This window comes from Triticum urartu, chromosome 5, assembly GCF_003073215.2.
Source record: "Triticum urartu cultivar G1812 chromosome 5, Tu2.1, whole genome shotgun sequence".
NCBI lineage: Eukaryota > Viridiplantae > Streptophyta > Magnoliopsida > Poales > Poaceae > Triticum > Triticum urartu.
In genome coordinates this window covers 124,690,692-124,709,895 of record NC_053026.1, presented here as the reverse complement: position 1 = coordinate 124,709,895, position 19,204 = coordinate 124,690,692, and positions in this window count along the sequence as shown.

Sequence of the window (19,204 nt, the reverse complement as noted above, 5' to 3'; positions counted from 1 at the left end):
TTCCTCGCATTTGAGACAAACGCGCCCTCAAGACATGGTTCCCCCTTCCTCTCCACCTCCATTTCCCCATTCGTACTCCGTGGGCGCCAAAACACCCTCTCCACCCCAGCCTCCTCCGTCCGCCACCCCATCCACCACCATCCTCCTCCACCATGCCGGAGCTGGTACCCCGACGCCGCCGTCCATTACGAGAGATCGACCTCTCTCATCCACGGCTTCGGACCGGGATCCTTGCATCCCGTCCTCTCGCTTCATCCCCATCGTCGTCCACCTTGCCGGCGCCGCTCCTACGACCGTCTCGTCCACCGCCCCCCGCCGCCACCGTCTACCCTCCTAGATTTGCTTCCACGCCGCCAACAGCCATCGCTACCGCAGCACCGTCAAATTCTCAGCAGATACATACACGGCACCGCACTAGAGGCAGTACTCTTTCGTATCTGCTCAACTTATTTATAGCAGCAAGTAAATAGATCGCCACTGCTTTACTCTGATTTCTTGTCCATCACTTACTTGCTAGTTGAGAGCAAACATTGGTTGCGAAGTTGCCTTTGTCCGGTTTTCACCTTCAGATCCACCATGGCACTCTCAACACTATACTCCCAATGCTTACGGTTTTCGCCTTTTTATATTCCACACTAGTTAAATCACAGTAGACTAAATTTCAAAATTGGGTTAGTCAATTTTTCAGAGCTCACTGGAGTTCGCCGGTGCGAATGAAGGGGCTCGAGTGGGGACTTTGGTTGTTGGGGGGGCGGCGGTGGGGCCTCACCGAACGAAGAAAACTCGGGGGGGGGGGGGGGGGGGGGGGGGGGGGGGGGGGGGAGAGGAACACATGCGGTGGGGGCCGATGGTCTGGCCGGCGGCCCGTGCGGTGTTCTGTATGGGAAGAATCAGAGACGAGGAAGAAGAAGGGTTAGGAGACGTAGGATCTTCATCCAACCACCTGAAATGGTCGACTGACCCAAATGCAGACATGCCTTTATATTTAGTACCATCATCGTACCTGCTTAGCACTGCTCCTGAATCCATCAAGCTAAACAACGTGCCACTCATAATTCCAAACTTGTTGCTCAAGTACAAATCTGATATGATGCTGATATTACTAAAACAGATAACATTTAATTGGTCAACTAATGTTCCTACTTTACTTTCGAAAAAGCACGTGCACCACATATAGAGACATCAGGGAGTTGCTTTCTTAATGCGCTCTGGTTCATCATGTGTGGGCACTGCGGAATGAACATTTAATTATCCAAAATCTGTTTGCTCTTCTTTAGCATGTTCCTCTTCCGTTCTTCTTTAATAAGTACTCTCTCGGTTCCTAAATACAAGTCTTTGTATAGATTCCACCATGGACTACATATGGAGCAAAATGAGTGAATCTACACTCTAAAATGTATCTGGATACATATGTATGTGATCCATAGTGGAAATCTCTACCAAGACTTATATTTTGGAATGGAGGGAGTATGATAGTAGTACAATATGTTCCTTATAGTGAATATGAGCAAGGACATTTGCAGTGTAGAGGTCTATACGGTCGGTTGGTATGGACACTTTGAACTCGTCAGGCCTCTTTGATTCGTAGGATTTTGTAAACATGGGAATAGGATTTGTAGTGGCCTGCCCACTTGAATCCTATAAGAATAGCAAGGAAATGCGGGGAGCTGTGTCGCCTTTGAGAGTTACACTGATATTAACAGTACCGCACCTTCAGTTGAAGAGAGCTGGTATCCGAAGGCTTTCTAGCCATACCGACAATACTAGCACATATATTCCAGCAAGTTCCACTTTGCTGATTTTACTCTGATGCTTACGGTTTTCCCGCTATATCTACACTATGATCTATGTAGCTGCTTTGTATCGCACTAGCAGCAGTCCACTCTTGAAGCTAAACACCGCAATGACTTACAAAATTGGCACCAAGGCATTGAGTGCCATTCTGGATGCAATGAAACTCACACGCTCACCACCTGTTGATTCTTGTTCAGAATATGATCCTAATGACTATTCTAACCTCGAGGAGTCAAAGGCAGATGGCCTGTCCTGTTCACCCATCAAGGTGCCTGTTCTAATTTGGCAAGGTTTTATTGATTGCGTGTATCTTGCATTTCTTCTACTTTGTTGCACCGCCATCTGCTTAGTTTACTCATCATATATGTCGAGATGCCATGCCCATCCATTATCAATACATATTCCATCTGTCATCATACCATGTTTTTCCACTCAAATGTTGTTCTTGTGCATCAGACATCAAAAAGGAAGAGGGTGATTGCCGAACCTAAAGGAGCACCAGCAAAGTCCTTGAAAAACGTGGTTGTGCCGGAGAAATCAGACATCACCCCACTTATATTGGCTGTACAACCAGTGACACAAAACGTAGGACCGACTCCAGCACACTGTACCCATAGTTCCTGGCCACACCACTAGCCGCACCACACAGGACCTGCACTCCAACAAAAGGTATGCCGATTTAAGTTGCCATAGCACCGGCCGTACCTCAGAAAAATCCCACTCCAGAAAAAGTACAGCAAGTCCACCGGCCGAAGACCTATCCCAACTGCAGAGACAGCCAATTCCTGCAGATTGGAACCCCATTCCAGTTATTCCCAGTTTAAAAGACAATGCTTTCAATGTTGTTAGGGACTACGTGCATATATTCCCATCATGGGAAGATTATAGTGAAGCCAAGCACCATTTTCACATCTTCCTGTCCCACTTACATCAATGATTTACATTACATTGTTGCAAGTAGGCGAGGGTCAATCTGGATAGTCATGACGAGGAAAGCTTGCTTGCGCTTTTCAAGGAAGCATTGCAGCAGTATCGGTGTTACCTGAGGAAATCACACTTTGATGGCAAGTCTATAAACGAATTTCTGGTGAAGTCTCCTATGCTAAATTTAGAAGACATTGAATGGAAAAACCTTGTTATGCATTGGTCTCGTTCCGAGGATGAGGTACTGTCTATGATATCGCATGACAATTTGAAATTCTACTTTTCCGCATGTGCCTTACAGACCTTTTTTGCAGGAAATCTGCTCGAAAAAGAATTCCGATTTGAAAAGAATGACATGATATCTCAAATATGCTGCCCACTGCTTTGCTCTTGTTAGTACCTGTTGTCCTGTATCACTGTACTTGCATACATACCTGGTTCATTATGTGACAGCAGTATGCATGATAGCTTGCTTATCAATTGTTCGCTCCAAATTATCTGATCTATATGAATGGTTACATTAGTGTAGAATATATCCAATGCTAATGAATTTTTTAGCTCTGCATTGTTCTTGTAAGTACCTGTTGTCCTTTATTAGTGTACTTATATTGACAAGTAGTTGTTCATGTACCATCACTTTGCGGCTTATTTTCCTTTGCCCTCCATTTTCTACACATAAGATCTATATTTACTCTTACCATAAGGTTGGATAACACCGATGGTACTGAAGAAGTTTAGCTCTGCATTGCTCTTGGCTGTACCTTTTGCCTGTATCGTTGTACTTACATTTATAGCTACATGGTTATGTAGCATCACTCTTCAACTTATCTTAAATATTCTCCATTTTTTCTTATATTGTCACATCTATATTTACTCTTAACAAAATGTAGAATAAAGGAAATGCTTATGAAGAAGATTTTGTGGTAAACTTCTTGAATTGCCCCCCCCCATCAGCATGGACAAGCGCTTTATAGAGGCTGCCTTCACCAATAATGTAAGTTTGTCCTTCTCAAGCCTTCAAACTTTTTTGTGTATATTTGGTTAGGCATGACTGCAACAGCTGTTTATTTTTGGTGTTTCCATCAAATTGCATGTTTAAAGTTTATTATGTACTCCAGTTCATAAACAAAAGTTTGTCCTTCTCAATTTAAGTTTTCAGTTGTACAACCAAGTTCCTTCTTCATACCATGTAAATTAAACTATACAGAGCAAGTGATCTTATTTTGCCAATCTGAAATGGGATAAATTGACAACACACTACCAATGATACTTATGAGTTCTTGATCTGTAATCCAGTGGTGTCGTGAAGCTGCCAACTCCTTCACAATGTCATTTCTTGCCATGTCTTGACTTGAACAATACCATATTGTGTTAATACTATTTTAAACCGTGTCACTTTATTCATCAGTAAGAAATGTGATGAATTGTCAGGACTGATACTTATATGTGCAAAACCTGTCATTTTTCTGCTTGTTTATCTTTCAGAGTGAGAAGGATATAAGTGTCAAACAAGTGCAGTCTCACCAGCTTGCTCAGCTGCTTGCGCTACAGCTCCCGAGCAGGGCTAACCTTTCTTGAACTTTATTGAAGTGTTGTCAGTTTTGTATATTATTTTGTCGGCGTGTTTAGTTGCACTGGTGGTGATCTTTGATGCCCAGTGTATGTAATCTGTTGTTTGCTTGTGCTTTATTATCATACTGGCCAACTTTGATGCACAATGGATGTTATATGCTGTAATTTCTTTATTGTATAGTCTAGGTTTTTTTCTTATTCACGATGCTGCAGTTATTTTACTGTATATATATCCTGTCTTCGCAGTAAACCGGCCAAACCGTAAAATTACGGTACATAGTCGGGCCGTCATGCAAATCACCATGTATGATTTGCATCATGGGCCCCGTCTTCTTGGTCCGTTAACAGGCCTAAATGTAAACTGGCCCACTAGTAGATTCAGGCCTTTAATAGGCCGAGTAAACCGTCGACCCTACTTTCCCAAGAAAACTCAATGGGCCTTTAGGAGGCTGAAAAGTAGGTTGGGCCTGAAACGTGCCGAACAGCTCATGGGCCGGCAGCAGGCCGAAATAGACCCCGGCCCATGAATGTGCCAATCAAATCATGGGCTTATAACAGGCCAAAATTTTCTCGGTCCTTGTTAGGCCCAACTATATGATGGGCTTTTAACAGGCCGAAATTAATATAGAGCCAAAATGTTAAACGGGCCCTTAACAGGCCGAAACTAATATCAGGCCGAATTACTAAATGGGCCTTTAGCAAATGGGCCCAAAAGCATAGCGTCCAGTTGACGGGCCGAATCTGATATTAGCCATAATTTAGCCCAAAGCCTCTTAAAGGGTCGGACCTGATCTGGGCCGTAATTTAGCCTAGAACATGGTAGGCTTTTAACAGGCTGGATCTCATATGGGCCATTATTAGGTCGGGAATGTGGTAGGCCATTAATGGACCGGATCAAATTAGGGCCGACATTTGGCCCAAAACATGGCAGCCAGTTAATGGGCCGGCCTACTAGGGTCCTCAAAATCTTGTGGGCCTACAGCTAGGCCGGCCATTAATGTCGGCGAAATCTCGTGGGCCTTTAGCTAGGCCGGCCCATTATGGTCCACAAAAATCTTGTGGGCCTTCACCTGGGCTGGCCCATTATGGCCCGCAAAAATCTTGGGGGCCTTTACCTGGGCTGGCCCATTATGGCCCGCAAAATCTTGTGGGCCTTTAGCTAGGCCGTCCCATTATGGTCCACAAAATCTTATGGGCCTTTAGTTGGGCCGGCCCATTTAAACTTTATGGGCCACTTTTGGGCCGGTCCACGTGTTAACATATCATAGGCGCATCACGCCCATTGGATGAGTGACACCTGTGCCAACACGGAGCTGACACGTGTTTCCTCTAGACAATGATGATTTTACACATGGAAAATCCCCATTGGTCGGGGTTGTTAACGGTTTATCGGATCCAAAACTGGACCCGATAGCTTAACGGCATTCCGTTACGGTGGATGCCACGTGTCGGTCACCCTTGAGGAAAGCACTTCTGTGACGCGCGATTTATCGTCATGGAAGTGGACACTTCCGTGATGATAATTTTGCTAATGTCATGGAACACTTCTACGATAGCACATGTATGACTATCTTAATTCTGTCATAAAATTGTCATGGATGTACATGCATGACAAAAAATGCGACCTACTGTGATAAACACATATCATGACGGAAGTGTATTTTTTTGTAGTGAAGGTTGAACTTTGGACCACCAAACCGGGGCATCGATGACTGCCCCTTACGAGACTGATTGTTATTCTGCGTGTTGTCCTTGGCTGTTCTTTTCCCCATGCCATCCTTCTCCTCATCAGACTCAGGGTCCTTAGTCTTATAAGAGTCGGCGTATTTGATGAGAGCCGCCATGATCTCTCCCATGTCATTCTAGTGGCGTTTGAGCCATCCCAGCTTCTGTTTGAGGGGAATGAACCGGCAATTTTTCTCCAAAATCAGGACGGCCGATCCGGCATTGATGCTTTCCGATGAGTGGATAACGGCCGAAATCCGGTGAACCCAATGGACGGTTGACTCATCCTCCCACTGGATACAAGAGTCTAAATCAAGAATCGATAGAGGCTGCTTGCATGTGTCCTTGAAATTCTGGATAAAATGCATCTTCAACTCAGCCCATGATCCGATGGAATTAGGGGGCAATCCCTTTAGCCTTGTGCGAGCCGGCCCATCCAACATCATGGTGAAATTCTTAGCGCACATAGCGTCGTCGACGTCCAACATCTCCATGGCCAGCTCATAGCTCTCAATCCAAGCCTCCGAAGGTTAATCCGCTGTGTAATTGGGCAACTTGCTGGGGCCCATAAAATCCTTGGGCAGACGCTCATTACGCAAAGTCGGCACCAGGCACGGCACACCCACGGTCCTAGAAGTCATCCTAGCTTCCACAAACACCGATGGGTTATGCTGAGGTTGCTGATGAGCCGCCAACTAAGCCACTAGCTTTGCCTCCCGTTGTGCCCTAGCCTGATCCACCAAAACCTGAGCATTGTTATTAGCACGTGGCGGGTCATGCTCACGGGGCTGGCGATGATGCCTCTCACTGCTCGAAACCGCCGACGACTCAATGCGTCGGCTATAACTTCAGCTATGGCTTGGGGTTCAATGAATCTGCTCACGGCTATATGAGTACGTCACGTGTTGAGCTACCGCGGTTTTAAGAAGTTCCATGACCATCGCGCCTCCACCTCCGCGGGAGACTCACCTTGCATCGAGAGAGCTGCTAGCCGCGATGTCGTAGAAATCATGTTATCCAAAGGGTTAGAATAATGACCCGGCGGTGTCGGCACCTGCTGAGGCGGGGTTAAATTCAAAAGAGGCATGTCTGCGACGCGTGGTTGAGTCATCGCCTCGGCCACGGGTGCCTCAACAGCCCGGGTCACCTGAGGCGGATTACTTGGTCCGGCCCTAGGTGTGTTGAAAAGACTCCTCGCATCATAATCCAAAGGCAGACGACTCTGGTGCCTCCTTTCTAGAACGGCGTTGCATGCATTTTGATCCAAGCTTAAACAGAAATTTTCTGCTCGAATCCGTTGTGAATCGGCGTCCAGGGCGGCTTACTCTGTCGTCATCCTAGCATTCTCAGCATTAAGCTCATCTCTGGCCTGAGCTATCTCATCTTGCAGTTTTGCCACGTCTGTCTTCTGTTGTTGCGCTTGAGTCTCTGGGGTTACTTCTGCCGTTAATAGAGCTGCCAAGGCGTCCAAGAGCTCGGACGAAACCTGAGCTGGTGGGCACGCAGAGCTGCTCACTTCGGCCGTCGCAACAGCCGTTGAAACGGAGGTCATAGCCGCAGCAGTTGACGAAGTCAGCACTGGTTGTGTGCCGGCCATGAAGATCGTGACTCTATTCGGCGGCTCATAGGGGTCCGAAATACTGTTGCCATCGGAGTAGCCCCAAGCCCGCCGTCTTGCAGTTGATACATTGGATTAGTCGCACCGGTTGAGGACTCATCATCATAGTAGATGGTTGTCTCTCCACCATACACATATCCTTCCTCAAGACCCATTCCGTGAATAAAACTAACAAAAGCGCGCTTCATGACGGTTTGAACCTTGGCGGGCCATGCACACTGAGCCGTCTTGATGATGTCGGTGCAGGTGTCCGGCTCAGGCTCCGACTCGCCAATATTGCCGATGAAGACATGGATTCCGCTGAAGGGGACCTGGTACCCGTATTCGATTGAATCGGCCTCGGGACCCCATCCTACGTCCTCGATGTAGATTTTTCCGCGATGACTCTTGGTCATCCGGCCCACGGCGTATCCCTTGATCCTTTAGAAGCCGCGCTTCATGGACTCGAAACTACCGTGCGCTGGCCCCACGGTGGGCGCCAACTGTCATGGAATCGTCACGACAGATGCCCTAGTGAAAAGACTTAGGTGTGGAGCCATCACAACTAGGTTAGCTTAAAGGGGTTGAGCGGGAAACAAGAGACACACGGGTTTACCCAGGTTCGGCCCCTCTCAATGAGGTAAAAGCCTACTCCCGCTTCTAGTTGTATTACTTGGGTTTCGATCACCAGGGAGCGAGTACGCTTGACCTAGTTATCGATTGATGTTTTCTTTAGTTAACCCGGCGCTGGGTCTCCCTTTATATACAGGTTGATGCCTGACGGCTTACAGAGTCCCAGCCGGCTCACACAAACGTGACCGGTTTGGTTTCTAACTAAACCTGCCTTACAAAATAAGTTATCATATGATAGTTTACACCTTCATGTCTTAAGTCACCTCCGGGTCTTGGGCCTTCTCACCTTAAGCCGCCAACGGTGTGACCCGGCCCCTTCTTGGCGGGTCATACCTCGGGGTTATATCCCCAATAGGTGAGATGTCGATATGAGGAGAATAAGGAGTGAGAAGACCCTAAGCTTGGGGATGGCCAAGGCACCCCAAGTTAATATCCAAGGAATACCCAAGCAACTAAGCTTGGGGATGCACCAGAAGGCATCTCCTCTTTCGTCTCCAACATTATGGTAACCTCACTTGGAGCTATATTTTTATTGGTCACATGATATCTGTTTTGCTTGGAGCGTCATTTTATTTTTTAGGATTTGCTTACTGTTATTTATATTAATGTTTTGCATGTTTCATTTCAATAAAAATGTCAAGGATAGCCTATACCATGCTTATCTTGCAAGTATATGAGTTGCTGTTTCAAAACAAAAAGTTTATCGCTGTTGCAGAAATTCTCTAGAAAAGTCAGAATGTGATAAAATGTTGAAACTTTTTGCACAATAAGCTCTGATAAATTTTCTATAGTTTGGTAAATTTTCATAATTTTTGGATTTAAATAAGTATTGATACTCTTGCATTCTTTACAGACTGTACTGTTTTGGCAGATTGCTGTTATGATTGCATTGTTTGCATATGTTTGCTTGTTTAATGATTCTATTTGAGGATAGGAGTATTAAATATGCAGAGGCATTTAGTATGCAATGTTGAATAATAATTTTAGTGATTTTCTACAGTAGAGAATGATAAGGTTTTTGCATTGATTGATACTAACTTATCTCATGAGTTCTTGTTGAGTTTTGTGTGGATGAAGTTTCTAAGATTTAGGGAAACCATGATATAAAAGGAATTAAGGAGACACAAAAGCTCAAGCTTGGGGATTCCCAAGGCACCCCAAGATAATATTTCAAGAAGTCTCAAGCATCTAAGCTTGGGAATGCCCCGGTAGGCATCCCACCTTTCTTCTTCAACAATTATCGGTTAGTATCGGTTGAGCCTAAGTTTTTGCTTCTTCACATGATGTGTGCTATTCTTGGAATGCCACTTTGTTTTTGTTTTGCTTTCTGTTTTAATAAAATACTTAGATCTGAAACTTTTAAATAAGAAAGAGTCCTCACATAGCTACCTATTTACTTAACTACTCACTTGATCTTCACTTATATCTTTTTGGAGTAGTTTGTCAGTTACTCTCGTGCTTCACTTATATCCTATGAGTAAATTGTTGAATAATTTGAATAAAATGAAACTGAAATTATATGTTCATATCATGCCTAGTGGTAACTTCACATGGGGTTTAGAAAGTGAAATCTTTTGAAGCTTGACAATCACAATATTGGTCATACAAGCAATTCATGAATTATTAGTAGAAGGAAGAGAACCTTCACATGCAAAAACACTATCTTGGAAATCTTTTGTGATTGTGAGCCCCTATCAAAATATTATATGCCAAATTTTTTGACATTGGACGAGGAAGACAACATAATGATTTATGTTTGTTCATATTCACATAGAAGTTATATTGTCATAGATCCTTCAACATGTGGTGCTTGCCCCCCATCTTTGCTAGCCAAAAATTCCGCACCAAATAGAGATACTACTTGTGCATCCAAAAACCCTTAAACCCAAATCTTATTTTCAAGAGTCCACCATACCTACCAAAGGATTGAGTAAGATCGTTCAAGTAAGTTGTCATCGGTGCAATAAGGCAATAAAAATTGCCTCTAGAAGTGTTAGATCATTTAGTGTAAGAGAAAATTGAGCGTTCTACGAACTTGTGATGGCAAAGAATAAAAGCGACAAATTGCATAATAAAGTTGCTATCATAAGGGGAAATATAACATGATGTTCTTTTGCACTAAGGGATTGAGCATACAAACAAAAAGCACATGGCAACCTCTGCTTCCATCTGCGAAGGGCCTACCTTTTACTTTTATGTCTTTACTTTCATGCAAGAGTCAAGGTTTTTCCCTCTATTCATTTTTATTTTTCTCTTTTGACAACCATCATGGGGTGAGTAAAGATCTAGGCACATATATCAAGTTGGATATGGGTAGCATGAGTTATTATTGTTGACATCACCCTTGAGGTGAATATATTGGGAGGCAAAAATATAAGCCTCTATGTTTCTATGTGTCCAGTTGAAACATTTTGCTCATGTGTATGCGGTGAGTGTTAGCAATCATATAAGACTATATGATGGTTGAGTATGTGGAGCTCTTACTTAGACTCACCTGAATAAGTTGAATTACAATTGTTGGTGATTAGGAATATAGGTTGTTGAGTTCATTGTTTGAACCTTAACATGTGAATTGGTTGCTACTTTGCCATGATGAGTTTTATGAGAAAGAGTTATTGTTATGATGCTAGGGTAAGTGATTGAAATTATCATTTATCAAACTTATCCACTTTGCTAGCATTCACCCTTCATAAATTATTTCTTTTATCATTTACCTACTCGAGGACGAGTAGGAACTAAGCTTGGGGATGCTGATACGTCTCCAACGTATCTATAATTTATGAAGTATTCATGCTGTTATATTATCATTCTTGGATGTTTTACAATCATTTTATAGCAACTTTATATAATTTTTTGGTGACTAACCTATTGACCCAGTGCCCAGTGCCAGTTGCTATTTTTTGCTTTTTTAGATCGCAGGAAATCAATATTAAACGGAGTCCAAACACCATGAAACTTTTTGTGGGTTTTTTATGGACCAGAAGACATCCAATGGGCCAGAGCAGCACCTGGGGGTTCCCTAAGGGGGGAACAACCCACCAGGGCGCGCCTAGGGGTCCAGGCGCGCCCAGGTGGGTTGTGCCCACCTTAGTGGTCTCCCGTACCCCCTCTTCTCCCTATAAATCGTCAAATATTCCAAAAACCCTCGGGGTAATCCTAGATTAGAAGTTCCGCAGCTGTAAGGCTCTATAGCCACGAGAAACCAATCTTGACCCCGTTCCGTCACCCTGCCGAAGGGGGGAATCATCACCGGTGGCCATTTTCACCATCCCGGTGGCCACCATGATGAGGAGGGAGTAGTCTACCCTCGGGCCTGAGGGTTTGTACTAGTAGCTATGTGTTTAATCTCTCTCTTGTGTTCTTGATGGCACGATCTTGATGTATCGGGGGATTTGTTAATTGTAACGCCCGGATAATCTTGCTACAGAAATCCCACGCTAATCATGCCATGTCATCCCGATTACTGTTGCTAAACGCCCGTTAGTTCAAACCGCGTCAACTTCAAATTTAAAATTAAAATTAATGTCGGCAATAAAAGTTTTCAAAAATTGAAACAAAAATGTTCGGTGGTTGCCAAATATTACACAGGTAATTATGGGGCAGCAAACACATTTTTATAAAATGTCTAAATAGTTTAAAAGGTTTAAAAGCAGAAATGCAAATAGATAAAAAAAAGAGCAAGCCCCCCTCAACTGGGCCGAATGGCCCAGCTGGCCACCGCGCCCCCCTAGGGCCTCTACCCACCGGGCCGCCAGGCCGGCCCACCCCACCGCGCCCCTATCCCCCCCCTGCCCCGAAACCCCAGCCCCACCGACGCCCACTCGCCCCCACTCCCCCTCGTCGTTCTGGATTTGGATCGGGATCCCGATCCCCTCGCCCCTCGCCCCCGTGCGCGCCGCCCCGCCGCCCATCGCCGGACCGCCTCGCCTCCCCCTCTTCTCCGATCTGGATGCGCCGCCGCCCGAAGGCCTCACCGTCGCCGGACCACCCTGCCATCGCTGCTCGTCGCCTGGAACTTCTCCGCCCCGTTGTGCCAGCCCCGACTCCTCCTCGAGCCGGCTTTGCTCAACTACAGGGCTCGGTGAGCCCCGTCCTCCCTCTCTCCCCTCGTTCTCTGTCGCCGGCGCCGTCCACCGCGCGCCGACCGCGCTCGGCCCTGTGCCTCGCCATGGTCCTCCACGCCCCTCTACACGCACGCCGCGTCCGCGTCTTTGCGCGCCCCGGCCTCCTCGTGGTGCACGCGTGCGGCCCACTCGCGCCCAGTGCTCGGTGCCCCTCCTCCCTGCTCGCCCGCGCGCCCCACTGATGCCGCCTCGCCCTCGCCGTGCAGCCTCGCACTGCTCACTACCCCGCGCCGGCCATGCCCCTGTTCGCCCGAGCTCCCCACCCCCCACACGCGCGTAGTCTCCAGCCGCACCCGCTGTTGGCCCTCTCTCACCGCCAGCTCCACCCTGTAACTGCTCGCCGGCCACCGCCGCGGTGTCCCCGCGCCGCCCCTCGCCCCCGCGGCCGCCGCTCCTGCCTCCTGGCCAGCGCCGTGGCCCCCGGCGCACCGCAGCGCTCAGTTGGGTTCGGCCACGCCAAGGCGCATGTGCCCGACGCCCGCGCCAACTATGGCTCACCAGAGCCACTGGCTCGGGGCCCCACCCACTGAAACGAAAACAAAAAAAAAGAAAAAAAAGGAATTTAAAATAAATAAATAAATGTATTTAATCAATTAATTAACTTAGATTAATTAGCTTAACTTAATTAATCTATTTAGTTAAACTAATTACACGGGATTAGTTAGTCTAAGTGAATGACATGTGGGACCAGAGGTCTGTTGACTAGTCAAAGTCCACATTTGATTGCTGATGTCATGCTCCCATCATGCTGACGTCATAAATGCATTTTAGTATTAAATTAATTCTGTTAATTCTAGAAAATGATAAAATCCTTTTAAAATTAATATAAAATAAACCGTAGCTCGGATGAAAAAACTTTATACATGAAAGTTGCTCAGAACGACGAGACGAATCCGGATACGCAGCCCGTTTATCCACCACACATCCCTAGCATAGCGAACACGCAACTTTCCCCCTCCGGTTCACCGATCCGAAAACGCGAAACACCGGGGGTACTTTCCCGGATGTCATCCCCCTTCACCGGTATCACCTACTACCGCGTTAGGGCACCTCTAACGCCGTTACTTGTCATATCATGCATCACTATGCATATGCTTGCATTATATTTATTGTTTCTTCCCCCTCTTCTCTCGCTAGACACCGAGACCGACGCCGCTGCTACCCAGTACGACTACCGTGTTGACGACCCCTCTCTCTTGCCAGAGCAACCAGGCAAGCCCCCCCCCCTTGATCACCAGATATCGCCTACTCTCCTCTATACTACTTGCATTAGAGTAGTGTAGCATGTTACTGCTTTCGTTATTCCTATCCTGATGCATAGCATGTCCTTGTTACTACTGTTGATACCTTTACCTGCAATCCTACTTGCTTATTATAGGATGCTAGTATTTCCATCTGTGGCCCTACCTTCTTGTCCGTCTGCTGTGCTATACTATCGGGCCGTGATCACTCGGGAGGTGATCGCGGGTTTATACTATGTACTTTATACTTGATACATGTGGTGATTAAAGACGGGTCGGCTCGTAGGAGCACCCGCGAGTGGAACTTTGAGGCGGAGCGACAGGGCAGGTTCAGACCACCTAGGAGAGAGGTGGGCCTGGCCCTGGTCGGCGTTCGCGGATACTTAACATGCTTAACGAGATTTGGGTATTTGATCTGAGTCTGGCCATTTGGTCTATACGCACTAACCATCTACGCGGGAGTAGTTATGGGTATCCCGGCGTCGTGGTATCAGCCGAAGCCTTCGTGACGTCAGCGACTGAGTGGTGCGCGCCGGATTGGGACGTAAGCCTGCTCTTGTATTAAGGGGGCTAGTTCTGCTTCCGGCCGCGTTCGCAACGTGCAGGTGTGCTAAGGGCGATGGGCCCAGACCCCTGTGCGCTTAGGGTTAGACCGGCGTGCTGACCTCTCTGTTGTGCCTAGGTGGGGCTGCGACGTGTTGATCTTTCACGGCCGGGCATGACCCCGAAAAGTGTGTCCGGCCAAATGGGATCAAGCGTGTTGGGGTATGTGGTGCACCCCTGCAGGGAAGTTAATCTATTCGAATAGCCGTGATCTTCGGTAACAGGACGATTTGGAGTTGTACCTTGACCTTATGACAACTAGAACCGGATACTTAATAAAACACACCCTTCCAAGTGCCAGATACAACCGATGATCGCTCTCTCATAGGGCGACGAGGGGAGGATCATCGGTTAGGATTATGCTATGCGATGCTACTTGGAGGACTTCAGTCTAATCTCTTCTGCATGCTGCAAGACGGAGGCTGCCAGAAGCGTAGTCTTCGAAAGGACTAGCTATCCCCCCTTATTCCGGCTTTCTGCAGTTCAGTCCACATATGATACCCTTCTCCCATTTGATACCAATGCATACATATGTAGTATAGCTCCTTGCTTGCGAGTACTTTGGATGAGCACTCACGGTTGCTTTCTCCCTCTTTCCCCCCTATCCCTTCTACCTGGTTGTCGCAATCAGATGTTGGAGCCCAGGAGCCAGATGCCACCTTCGACGACGACCCCTACTACACCGGAGGTGCCTACTACTACGTGATGCCCGCTGACGATGACCAGGAGTAGTTTAGGAGGATCCCAGGCAGGAGGCCTGCGCCTCTTTCGATCTGTATCCCAGTTTGTGCTAGCCTTCTTAAGGCAAACTTGTTTAACTTATGTCTGTACTATATTGTTGCTTCCGCTGACTCGTCTATGATCGAGCTCTTGTATTCGAGCCCTCGAGGCCCCTGGCTTGTAATATGATGCTTCTATGACTTATTTTATTTGTAGAGTTGTGTTGTGATATCTTCCCGTGAGTCCTTGATCTTGATCGTACATGTTTGCATGTATGATTAGTGTACGATTAAATCTGGGGCGTCACAAGTTGGTATCAGAGCCGACTGCCTGTAGGAACCCCCCTTCCACACCCCTTGGCCGAAGTCGAGTCTAGACATTGCAAAAACTTTTACTAACTTGGCTGTGTGCCTTACGGGCCCATGTCGCCATCGGGTGGTACTAGGATCTTTTACTCCTCGACCTTTACTCTGGGACTCTGAACTCTCTCCTACTCGGGTTAAACGATTTTACTAACTCTAACACTAGGATCCCGTGACCACGTTCACCCCGAAGTTGGATAAGCCCTAGTTATTCTTTAGAGTAGTATCTGAACATTATCCGCATTGTCATTTGACTCCTGTGAAAACATCTTTGTTTTCAGATGGAACCCACGAGGCAGGTTGTGCACCACATGACGGCCATTGGTGCCTCAGGATCACCTGCTGTGTTGGTTGAGATGATGACCTATTTGGGTTATCGCTGGCACCCTGAGTACACCGTCTATGAGGAGTATCAGGACTTCAACCAGGAGCAGTACCGTGCCATCGTCCACCTCTACTCTCGGGAGTATGACTCCACTACCGTGCTGCAGACTGCTCATGGTGTTGGAGTGACCATCGACATGGCAGTCCATGATGCTGCTTATGCTGCTCTGACACGTCTTCGTGGAGAGTATCAGGAGTTGGACACCTCCCCCTTCAGGCACATTGCTATCGCATCCGATGTTGGTGCGGAGGGATACTACACTGCTGCCTACTCCACTGTCACCCGAGAGCCCTTCTACCATCAGAACCTGGTTGTGCATGCTGATGGGCTGGATAGAGCTAACCGAGCTCTTCGCCACGAGTTGTACACCACCCGTCAGCACCTGTATCGTGCTCTGACGCTGTTGCACCCCTCTGTCCACTCTGGTGATCTGTCGCGTTCTGCGATCTACCCTGCCCGGACCGTGATGCCCCAGGGCGTCAGCTGGCCAGATGTGGGAGGCTACTCTCCTGCATTGGGTCCTCTCCTGCCACCTACGCATCGGGTTCCACACCAGAGTATCCGCGGACCCCAGGCTACTCGCGTGGAGGTCTTCCCTTCGCGTCACTACCAGCTGTCGGGCTACACCTACCTCCGCAGTACCGCATGGGACTGACGTAGACTTGCTTATTAGTGTTAGCTGCATTTGCCGCGAGCCTGTGTGCCGCCTATGATGTCTTAGCCTATGTACTGAACACTGTGTAACGAACTCTATGCATGATCTCTTTTGTAAGATATGCCGACTACTATGTAGTATCTATCGTGCTACGTTCGTTGTGCATGTTTCATCATGAATGATTCTTGTTTTTTTTGCAATTCCTCAATGCTGAACTACCCCTGTTAAATATTAGCAGGATGGTTAGACCAGGTGGTCGTGGTCGTGGTGGCAACGCCCCACCACCGCCTGAGTACATGGCTGGGATGATGCAACAGTTTGAGCTGAATCGTCAGTTCATGGAGAATATTATGGCTCAGTTTCCTCGCCCCAATATGAACCAGCAGCCAACCCAAGTGACTCTGCAAGATTTCATGCGCCTCAACCCAACCGTGTACCGCAGCTCAACTCAGCCTCTGGATGCTGACGACTGGCTCCGTGACATCACCTATGAGATGGAGTCTGCTGATGTAGCCCCTGCCAGCTATGTCACCTTTGCTTCCTTCTTCCTGAAAGGACCCGCGGCTCAATGGTGGGACAGCCACAGGCGTACTCTGCCAGCTGGAACAATCATCACCTGGCCAGACTTCCAACCTGTCTTCCATGCTCGCTTCATTCCTCAGGGAATCATGGACCCGAAGAAGCGTGAGTTCCGCAACCTCACCCAAGGCAACAAAACTGTGGAAGCTTACCAGCGGGAGTTTCTTGACTTGTCCCGCTATGCTGAAGAAGACATTGCAACTGATGCACGCAGACAGGAGAAGTTCCGTGATGGCCTTCAAGCTGACATCAAGCTCGCACTTCTAGTGCATGACTTTGCTGATTTCTCCACCCTGGTGAACAAGGCCATCAATGTCGAAACTGGTCTGCAGGAATACCAGGGCTCTCACAGGCGCAACCGTGAGACGGGCTCATCTTCGGGCCCGCCTTCACAGAAGCGTAAGATATGGATTCCCAACAGTATGTACCAGCCAAATGCACCTGCCCCAAGGCAGACCTATGCTGCACCTCGTCTGCCTGCTCCTCCAACTAGGCAGACAAGACTTCCAGCTCCACCACCACAAGCTCCTGTTCCCACTCCCAATAATGGTCTCTGCTACAAGTGTGGACAACCAGGTCACCGTGCTAGGGATTGCAATCAGAACCAGAATCAACTGGCCCTCCCAGCAACTGGCCGTGGAAGCAACCAGCCTCGCAACAACAGTGCCAAGTCTTATGGTCGTGTTCATGCCAACCATGTTGATCTCAATGAAGTTCTAGACCAGCCTGCTACCGTGATGGGTACACTCCTCGTAAATTCAGTACCAGCCTCTGTTTTATTTGATACAGGAGCATCACATTCTTTCATATCAGCTGAGTTTGCATTCATGCATGGCATCAAATACGAAGAGATGAACACTGCGATTGTGGTACACACCCCTGCGGGCCAGTGTCAAACCTCTATGGTTAGTCACAACGTTCCCGTTGAAATTGAAGGACTGGAATTCCTTGCCTCCCCCATCGTACTAAAGTCCTGTAGCATCGACCTCATTCTGGGAATGGATTGGTTGAAAGCGCGTACGGCTTCTATAGTTTGCGCCACTAAGGTCGTCCATCTGCTACACCCTTCTGACGAAATAATAGCTTACCAAGCTCATCTAGTTCAGAATGCCGAGGCACGACTTTATGCCTTGAACGCGTTGAACGCTGCACCACTCGAGGGCATTGAAAACATTCCCGTCGTTCGTGAATTCCAAGACGTCTTCCCAGAAGAACTTCCAGGGATTCCTCCTGCTAGAGCTGTTGAATTCATCATTGACTTGAAACCCGGCACTACCCCTATAGCTAAACGACCCTACAAGATGCCGCCGCATGAACTCATTGAGCTTAAGGAGGAAATCGACAAATCTCTTGTCAAAGGTTTCATTCGCCCAAGTTGCTCTCCTTGGGGAGCACCTTCTCTCTTTGTTAAGAAGAAGGATGGGACAAACCGATTGGTCCAAGACTACCGTCCTATAAACCAAGCCACCATTCAGAATAAATACCCTCTTCCTCGGATCAATGATCTTTATGATCAACTGGCTGGCTCATCAGTGTTCTCCAAACTTGACTTGAGGTTGGGTTACCACCAGATCCGTGTTCGTGAGGAGGACATCCCAAAAACCGCCTTCGTGACTGGGTATGGATCATACGAGTACACCGTCATGTCATTCGGCTTAACGAATGCTCCCGCCACCTTCTCTCGTCTGATGAACTATATATTCATGGATTACCTCGACAAGTTCGTCGTGGTTTATCTGGACGATATCCTTGTATTTTCCAAGAACGAGGAAGAACATGCTGGACATCTTCGTCTGGTGCTAGAAAAGCTTCGAGAGCATCAACTGTATGCTAAGTATTCCAAGTGTGAATTCTGGCTCCCCGAAGTAACCTATCTTGGGCATGTCATCTCCAAGAATGGTATTGCCGTCAACCCTGAACGAGTTCAGGCTATTCTCGATTGGACTCCTCCGAAGAATGTGAAGCAAGTCCGAAGTTTTCTCGGCCTCGCCAGCTATTGCCGTCGATTCGTCGAGAACTTCTCCAAGATTGCCAGGCCTCTGACTAATCTGTTGCATAAGGGTGTCAAGTTTGACTGGACAGACAAGTGTCAGGAAAGTTTCCAGGCGCTCAAAGACAAGTTGACTTCTGCCCCCGTACTTGCTCCACCTGATACTAAGAAGGACTTCGTCATTTACTGCGACGCTTCCCGTCAAGGATTAGGCTGTGTCCTAATGCAAGAGTGCAGAGTGATTGCTTATGCCTCTCGTCAACTGCGCCCTCACGAAGAAAACTACCCAGTTCACGACCT